We start from the raw sequence: 9146 nt of genomic DNA, 5'->3' as shown, positions 1-9146 counted from the left end.
TTTTCTTAAATTTGTTGAGGTTTGTTTTGTGTCCTATCATGTGGTCTATCTTTGAAAATTTTTCATATGCATTTGAAAAGAATGTGTATTTAGCTTCTTCGGGGTTAAGGGTTCTATATATATATTAGTTAAGTCCAATTTAACCAGGGCATTGTTCAGTTCCACAATATCTTTGTTGATATTTTTTTTGGAAGATCTTTCCATTTTTTTACAGTGGGGTGTTAAAATCCCCAACTATATTTGTGTCGCTGTCAATATCTTTCTTGAAATCCTCTAAGATTTTCTTTAGGTATTTGGGTGCTCCTATGTTGAGTGTATATATATATATTTACAATGTTTATGTCTTCTTGGTGTATTCTTCCCTTGAGTATTATGAAGTGACTTTCTGGGTCTCTTTTTATGGCCCTTATTTTGAAGACTGTTTTGTCTGATGCGAGTATAGCTACCCCAGCTTTTGTTTCTTGGCCATTTGCTTGGAAAATTTGTTTCCAGCCCCTCACCTTTAGTCTGTGTAGGTCTTTTGTCCTGAGGTGGGTCTCTTGTAGGCAGGAAATGTATGAGTCATGCTTTCTTATCCATTCAGCTTTTCTATGTCTTTTGATTGGATCATTTAGTCCATTTATGTTTAAGGTCATTATTGATAGGTACTTATTTATTGTCATTTTTATACCTGTGCTTCTCATTGTCTCTCTCTTTTCCTTCCCCTCCTTAGAGCAGAAATTTTAGTATTTCTTGTAGAGCTGGTTTGGTGGAGGTGTATTCTCTGACTCCTTTTGTCTTGGAAGGTCTTTATTTGGCCTTCTATCTTGACTGAGAGCCTTGCTAGATAAAGTAACCTTGGTTGAAGGCCTCTGGTTCTCATTACTTGGAACATTTCTTGCCATTCTCTTCTTGCTTGGAGCGTTTCCATTGAGAAGTCAGCAGCTAACCTTATTGGGGCTCCCTTGTATGTTACTTTCTTTTTCTCCCTTGCTGCCTTTAAGATTGTCTCTTTGTTTTGAAATTTTGCCATTTTAATGATGACATGTCTTGAAGTGGGCCTCTTTGGGTTCATCTTGATTGGGACTCTCTGTTTCCTGGGTTTGTGTGACTTTTTCTCTCATCAAATTAGGGAAGTTTTCCATCATTACTTTTTCAAATAAATTTTCTATCCCTTGCTCTTCTTCTTCTCCTTCTGGTATACCTATTATTCGGATATTATTATGTTTCATATTGTCTTGCCTTTCTCTTAATCCCTCTTCATTCTTTTTGAGCCTCTTTTCCTTTTCTTGCTCTTTCTTGGAGTTTTTTTCTACTTTGTCCTCCAACTCGCTGATTTGATCTTCTGTTTCTTCAATCCTGCTTTTGATTCCTTCCTCAGTGTTCTTCAGCTCCAAAATTGTATTCTTAATTTCCTCTTGGCCATTGCTGATAGTTTCTATTTCCTTTTTCATGTTGATACAGTTTGCATTGAGTTCATTTTAGATCCCCTGTAGTTTTTGGTATTTCATTGTGAGCTCTTTGAACTTCCTGACAACCAGTGCTTTGAATTCAGTATCTGATAGCTGACTTGCCTGAATTTCATCTAGCATTCTTTCTGAGGCTTCCTCCTTTCCTTTCACTGGGGGGTTGCTTTTTGTATTCCTGTTGTTTGTGAGACTCTTCTTGTTAGCTTCACCTTCTTAAATGGATTTGTTCTGGCTTCCTGGGTTTATGGTGTGAACTTCTGTGGTATAATACCTGGGAGATTCAGTGCTGTAGTCTCCTTGATCTCCCCAGCTCACTGGTCTTGGGCTGTCCTTTACATTGGCTCTGAGTTTGTCTTTGGGTTTTTGTTGTTTCTGGGTCTTTTTTTTTTGTGGGTCCTTTTCACCAACTGGTGAACTGATGGTTCCTCTGTCCACTACCCATTTTAATTTACTGTGCTGGTGAGGGCAGGTTGCACTGAAGCTAGTTCTTCTGTGTGTACAGAGTTTTGAGGATTCTCTTTTGCTCTTATTAAGGTGTTTGCCATGGGTAGTTTCTCCACTGTTTAGTTGTATTTAAAGATAGGTTTGAGTTGAAGTTTGTGTGGTTTCTACCCCCTCCTTCACCTTCTTCTGTTGTTATGTTTTGGTGGTTCCTTTGTTGTTGGGTTTCCTCTTCCTTTGGGTATCCTGGTGTTTTCCGCTTCCACCTACTTTTTTTTTTTTTTTTTGGTGTGTGTGATCAGTTGAAGGGGAAGGCAANGGTGTTTTCCCCTTCCACCTACTTTTTTTTTTTTTTTTTGGTGTGTGTGATCAGTTGAAGGGGAAGGCAAACTGGTTTATGACAGCAGGAGAGTATTCTATAATATTTACAGTAGCAGCGGGTAGAGAAGAGACAGTTGATCCCTTGACTATGTACAGCGATAACTGTAATCTTCAACCCAACTAGCTACTTTTTAGAAAGGATGGAAAGAACGTAAGGCTGTTGTTGGGGAGGGAATGTTTGTGATTTGGATATAGAAAGGAGTGAGGTTGAGGGAGGTCAGATTCTGATGTAAGGTGAGAATAAAGTATGGTAAGTAGGTGTAATGTGAGAGAGAATAGAGGTAACCACTATAGTATTATAGTTCAGGCAACAATGAAGTTTGCTAAGATCTGGGGGGGGGAGTATTGTGTAGTATTTACACTAGTATGTAATAACGATTATTTACAATAATATTAGAGCAACAATCATATGACACAATCTATGATATACCAAGATTGGGGAGTAACAGATCTTCAATATTGTGCTAACTGGGCAAGGGGAAGTAAAGGACAGTAAATGAGCAATACACTATGATTGAGGGGACAGGGGAAACCTTTCAAGTGAAACAATATATACAGCCAAGGCAAAAAGAGGAGGAATACAGAGATACTATTAAAATGAAAGGTGTAAGAATAATGAAAAAATACAAATATGCAGTAGCTTGTAGTTTTTTTTGTTATGGCAAAATGAATTTTGTCTCTCTGTCTCTACTGTTTTGATGCCCCCTCTTTGAGTCCAACTCTGGTCTTTTCGCCGTTCCAAGTCTTTTGTCTCGCTTGGGGGCGAAAAGAAAGAAAAAAAAGGCAGCAGAAGAGAGGAAAAAGTGGTAGGTTTGGAAAGAAAGGAAGAAGGAATAAAAGAAGAAAGAAGAAGAGAGAGGGTAAAAGTATTGAAAGATAAAACAATTATTAAAGTTAAAAAAATAAAAGATATTAACAAACAAACAAACCCTCTTGTGGCTTTCCAGCGGGTCAAACCTTTTCTTCTGGTCACAACAGCTGCAGCATTCGGAGGGGCGATTGGTGTGGACTTTCTCCCTTCTTGGTAAACTCAGCTGGTCTCCTGAGTGCTGAGATCCCAAGATCCCGACCTTCACCTCTCCCCAGTGCCCCACTGAGAGCAGACTTTCCCCAGGATTCACTGTCCTGGCCTGGGGTGTGGCGCATGCTCCTGGCCAGGCTTCCCTGGTCCCTCAGGCTTGGGTGCGAACCTTTCCCAGTGCTATGGGGGATTGCGAGGGTGACTCTCAATTCTCCCAAGTCGGCAACCACAGACTCCACAGGTGATCAAAGCTCTCTGTTTTGCTTTCTCAAGCCCACTCCTCTCTTTGACAGTCCAAGCAAACAGATTTCTCCTTGCATTTTTCAAGCTGTGCCCGGCCAGGTAGGGAGGAAGCTGATGACTGGCTCTCTCCCAAGGACCTTGCTGCCAGCCCTTGGCTCCCAGAGACTAACGTGGACCGGCCCAGGCCCTGGTGCGGCTTGGCAGAAGTCCTCTGCACTGTTCCATTGGACCTTTCTGACCTGCAGCCGTCTCCAGTCTGGTCATTCAGAGTCAGCTCCAATTTCTGGAGTCCTGCCTTCCTATATGCTGGGTCCCTCTTGGCTATCCACTGCGCTCCTCCACAGATCAGCCCAGTTTTTCTCCGGTGCGTAGGGGGAAGCGAAATCCTTTGTCCTACTCCGCGGCCAGCTTTTCCCCTCTCCAGAATTTATTGATAAAATCTCAGAAGTGAATGATTTTGGATGGAATTTTGAAATTAATTCTTTTCAGCTATACTTAGTGTTTTACATTATACTCTACATTTTATATTCACAGGTTCTCTTAGCAGTGTGGCTATTTATCCATCCATCCATCTTCCTACTTACCTATGTTTCCACATATCCATCCACTAAATCTAATGTTTAAATGTATTCACAACACTAGACAACAAAATTTTCTGAGAAGATATTGTTTCAATTCCAAATGGTCCCAAAATTTTCTATCCCAGTATAGACTAGAGGTTATAGAGTCTTTTTCAGTCAGGTCTATTCTACTTTATTTCCTCAAAGACCAGATCATTCCTTTCTCTGATCCAGGTAACTGAGGGTCTCATTGGACATCTGGTTCAAAGGTCAGCAAATGGGGAAAATGTAATTGTATCCATAGCAGTCATAGAAAAGAGAAAAATGGATGTCAGGTTGAACACAGAAATAGATATTAATGACACATTAAGACCAATGTAATACTGAACCTCATGACTCTATCACCTTTATTTTTCATGCAAATCTCAGAATCAGTCTTTTTTATAAGATTAGATCCATTAAGATATACATATTCTCTTATTTCTATAATACTTTATTCATGTTTGAAATAGATTAAATTATTTTATTAAGCTACATTCATTAAATTCAGTCATTTGTGAGTTAACTCTTAAAAGATATTCATCCTTATCTTGGCTTTTCCCTGTTTTGTTAGTTGTGATTTATGCCTAATTACTTCCTGTATCCCTATTGAATTTTAGGGGATAGTTCCAAAAGAGATTAAGGCATCTTAAAATTTTACTTTGTAGTGGTTTAATAGATCATTAACCCCCTTTCCTTATTTTCCTTTATGGGACCAGCAATCACCCCTTTTTACTGATATCTAGCACATAGATCTTTCTGCTCAGCTCTGGTAAAATGTGTGCCTCTTTTACTTTTTATGTGTGAATCATTGTCCCAAGCTCTGTAGCAGACACCTTGGAATTAGCCAGCCTGAGCTATAATTCCTCTACTAAATGTGGGCAAGAATGATATTCTTTCTAAGTTTCAGTTTCTTTATCTACAAAGTGATCATTGTAATAGCCCATACTGTGGAATTCTTTGAGGTTCAAATGAGATAATACAGGCAAAGTATGGACACATTGGAAGTGCTCAATACATGCCATTCATTGTTGAATTTCTGCTGTTTCTTAGTGGAACTGTACAGCTGTGCTGCACTAACTGTGGTTTAGAAGAAGGAACAAGACTGTGATTGGATCACTGTGCATTACCACTCTTCACATTTAATATAATGCTTCAGCTGATGATGACAAGCTCCTCCCACAGCCTCCCTCTGTAATCCTTAACAGAATCTACTTGAGTACATAATAATTATCAATAAATTCATTTTAGAACAAAAAGATTCTTTAGACCACACTATTATAGTATACTGAGTAATCCCCAGGTGGCTGTGAGAGAAGAATAGGTTGTTCCTGAAATCAAGTTGTGAATATTGGGTACAGACAGGAAGTGTACTTATTATTCTTCTAAGTGTTAGTCAGCAATAGATTACTTTCAGAATGTAGCTGGAAAAAAGTGTGTAGTGACAAGCACCTGCTGATTCAAGAGGCAAGTTCACTGGTAAATGTAGCCTGCCTGGAAGAGGAATGATGCTGAGATGACTACAAGATGGTGTTTTCAGGATATAAACTCATCGAGTAATGTAGAATTATGAACTTTTAAATTACATCATTCTGACTTAGTCTGAGGCCCAATTGTGTTAAAATAGTCTGGGCTTTTGGGTAGCATAGAGTAAAAGAGTAGAAATAAAGGCCTATGAATCATAAGATCTTATTTTTGAAGGAGAACTATGCTCTAATATCTTAATTGGTAACAGCTAAACTAATGGAAGCATTGTAAATGGCTCAGAACTTTTCTTGGGTGCTCTTCTGGCCAATCTTTTTCATTACTCATTTATACTTCTCATTATTGAATTATACGTAAACATTTTATGCTTTTAACAGTTTTATTGAAGTACTTGATTTATTAATGGCCTGGCTCTTTGGCAGTAACTTAACACAACTGCTCAGCAGTATTTTGATTCCTTACATTTCTCTTGGCTTTTATAACAGCATACCCTGTAGAATTTTTTAGAAGCAAAATTATCCTTGCATCAATTTTTGTATTATTTTTAATGTAATTGCATATGTAATGATTTTACATGAGTTATAGCTGTGGTTTACTTCTTTGAGGAATTTGCTCCAATTCTTGGCTTTATCTGCTTCTTTGATCATGTCAATGGCAATGTATTCAGTGTATTTACTTGTTAGTCAAGGTTATATGCATTATAAATGAAATATTCTTTTTATTTGCTTTATAAGTTATTTTATTTTTATCAAAATGCAACAGGCATTTTAAAAATTCAAGTACTACAGATAGGTGTTAATGTAAAATTCTATTCTTTGTACTTCTTGTCAGAAGCAATCGTTTACAGCTGTTATTATTAGAGCTATTGGTGGTTAAGCTCAGACACTTAAATAATAAGCTCTTTCTTGAAATATCAGCTATGGAAATATCAACTGTATTGCCTCTATTATCAAAGATAAATATTTAACTTATTAAGTTCCTTTCTGCCTTCTCAATTATTGATAATTATTATTTTTGTAACTAAGCATTCTTTATACACATATATTTTTAAAGATTTTATTTATTTTATTTTTAGATAGAGGGGAAGGGAGGGAGAAAGAGAGGGAGAGAAACATCAATGTGTGGTTGCCTATTACACACCCTCTTGTTCCCTGACTGGGAATTGAACCAGCAACCCTTTGGTTCACAGGCCTGTGCTCAATCCATTGAGCCACACCAGCCAGGGAAAACTTATGTTAATTACTCTACCATATTCAAATAATAAATTGAATTTGCACTAATGTAAGACATTGTTATTAGCAGTTATCATTTTGCCATGTATAATCATACTTCCACAATATTAATATTGATTGTATTTATATTTGGTTCTCAGGCATAATTGGGTCTTCCATATTCAATGTACAGGTTGGCTTGAGATAAATATTCTATGTTTTAGTTCTATCCATATGTACATAAATATTTCATGTATTATCTGTATTTAAATATCTCAAAATTCTTTATAGGTTGATCCTAATTAAATGGTATTATTTTAGTGTTTTGAGCTTCAGAACCAGTGGTGTGTTAGAATTCCCTTTCTAAAAGGTCCGCTGTAAAGACTTACCTATTAGAAGATTATCACCAGAATTAAGATCTAATAAATTATCATTTCTAACTCTTCGTTAATTACTAAAAACCATGCCATATTGTCATTTTCTTCATATATGAACCAGGAACTTTCCTTAGTTATTTTTGTTGTTTCTTTTGGCATTCTTTCTGAGGAGTTTATTCTTGGAGGCTGCTAACTTCCTCTTCTCATTTGGATGAATTACTTTTTAAACTTGCTGGACAGCTATCATCTGGGCAGTTCATCCTGTTGGAATCCAGGGCGAACTGACTTATTTCCTATCCCAAATCCTCTTCTTTTTTATTTTTTACTCTTGTATAAATGTACATATTTATGTGGATATACTAGAAGGAGTAGCAAATTAATGTTTTGAGTCCTTGAATATGTGGCAAGATCTTTGATTTGGACTCATTGGGTTTATAATGTGCCATGGTATAGAAGTGAGGATATACTGTAATTTCCTATAGACATTTGAAACTTTGCACCATTGTCATTTAGCATCTTGTTGATATGAAACTTGAGGCCAGATGATTTTGGTCTGCTGCTTTAGAAATTTTCATTGGCTAATTAATTGACTACATTTTCAACATTATTTGTTTGACAATTTTATCTCATAGTTATTCTATTAAGTTCATTTATGTGATACTTTTATGTGTAGATATAGCATTTAACAAAACTTTTAAAGTACTTTGGTTAAAAATAATTTGGAAGGCACTGAATTTGTTTCTATGGCAAGTATTAAATTGTGTAAATCCTGCTTCCTGACCCAGAAAATTTAGAGGTTATTGTGATTATGGTTATTTTATATCATGTTCATGTTACTTAAAATGGACTTGCAATTTTTTAGAACTTTTACAGTACAAATAATTATATAATTATTTCATATTGTATTTTTAACCTAATACAGTTTTGACATTTGGAGTGTGCAGGATGATAAGAAAACAGGATAATGCTTAAATTTATAAGTCTCAACTAAGGTAGAATATATTTGCATCATTTTAGGAATATGTTATGTTATATCATTTAAAAGGCATATGCTTTTGAGTCAAGTAGACATTGGATTGAAATTACAACTTCCTTTTTTACTGTCTTCGTAAATCTTAAAAGTTAGTTGTCATTTCTGAGCTCCAGCTTCTTCATTTATTCAGCAGCACAAATTATTCTTACCCATGCAGTTATAGGTTGTGTGAGGTATGAGATATGTAAGGCCTAGCTTGTTGTTATGTAGCATTTTGCATATGACCAACATAATGTAGCATTTTATTTATATACGTTATTCTTTTTGAACAGTTCCTCACAGGAGATATTATCTTCACATAGTCAAAATTGTTGGCATACATTCATTAAAATTTTTTCTTATCATTTTTAAAATTTTTGTAATATCTGTAGTGATCACCTTTCTTTCAGAGCTGACATTGATATTTGTATTGTGTGGGTGTGCATATAGCTGGGCTCTAACAGTTTTGTTGATCTTCTCAAAGAAATCATTTTTCTTTCCCCAATTTTTTTATTTAATTATTTTTCAAGTACAGTTTTCTGTCTATTAATCCCATCCCATCCCACCCCCCATGCTCCCCCCTCCCTCCCATTTCCACCCTTCTCAGTTCTTTTCCATGTATCCTTTATATAGGTTCCTCTAAATCCCTCCCTTATTTCCCCTGAAATTCCCTCCCCTCTCCCCTCTGGTCACTGTCAGCCTGTTCTCTATTTCAGTGTCTTTGGTTATATTTTGCTTGCTTGTTTGCTTTGTTGATTAGCTTCCTGTTAGAGGTGAGATCATATGGTATTTGTCCTTCAACACCTGGCTTATTTCACTCAGCATAATGCTTTCCAGTTCCATCCATGTTGTTGCAAAAGGTAGGAGCTCCTTCTTTCTTTCTGCAGCATAAAATTCCATTGTGTATATGTACCATAGTTTTTTGATC

The sequence above is a fragment of the Sturnira hondurensis genome, unplaced genomic scaffold (genome assembly GCF_014824575.4).
Source record: "Sturnira hondurensis isolate 20B ecotype Veracruz unplaced genomic scaffold, ASM1482457v3 Scaffold0006571, whole genome shotgun sequence".
NCBI classification, from domain to species: Eukaryota; Metazoa; Chordata; class Mammalia; order Chiroptera; family Phyllostomidae; genus Sturnira; species Sturnira hondurensis.
Note: the sequence above shows the minus strand (reverse complement) of the source record.